Below are 628 nucleotides of genomic sequence, written 5' to 3' on the forward strand. Positions count from 1 at the left end.
AACCCTATCACATTAAAATGCAGTGCCGTTCCACTCCGTGAAGGTAAATGACCAGCGAAGCTGTGTATGTGGTGATTGACCGTTGCTACGGATCGGGGCCACATGGACGGTTCGCATTTCTTTCCCCCACGCGATCCTGGGGGGCAGCACGCTCACGCTTTGCGTCCGCAGCCTGGTCATCGTCGGTGGTCTCCTTCGCCGCCGCACCATACACGTCTATGGTGTGAACGTAGACATGGCCGACGTGGGTCAAAGTGCAGTATCTGTTCTTATCAGCTTAGTATCTGATACGGGTTTATTCGAACCCAAGATATGAAACTTATTTCTGCAAGTTGGCGGAGTGCTTGAAGCCTGTTTCACCTTCTCCGCGGGTTGGTCTGGTATTGCACAATCTTCGGGACCGGCCCACTGGTTTTGGTCTAAGGACATCGATCCGCTGAAAACTAGCCGTATACAGTTTCGCTGTGAAAAAAAGTACCTGATCCTTCTAACCATCGTCGGCTCACCCTCGCACGGTTTCACTCGCACGTACAGCATACGGCGCGCAGCGACGATGTTATCACCCCTAGACATCATAGGGAACATCACGGCGGCGACGACGGTCGAAATGCGCCAGGAGTGTCCATAT

At 53.2% G+C, this 628-nt stretch overlaps 1 pseudogene; it reads left to right on the plus strand.

Moving 5' to 3' along the window:
• The first annotated feature begins 235 nt into the window (after positions 1-235).
• On the plus strand, positions 236-414 carry LOC119447023 (U2 spliceosomal RNA; annotated as a pseudogene).
• Positions 415-628: the final 214 nt, after the last annotated feature.

Source organism: Dermacentor silvarum, chromosome 3 (assembly GCF_013339745.2).
Source record: "Dermacentor silvarum isolate Dsil-2018 chromosome 3, BIME_Dsil_1.4, whole genome shotgun sequence".
Lineage (NCBI taxonomy): Eukaryota > Metazoa > Arthropoda > Arachnida > Ixodida > Ixodidae > Dermacentor > Dermacentor silvarum.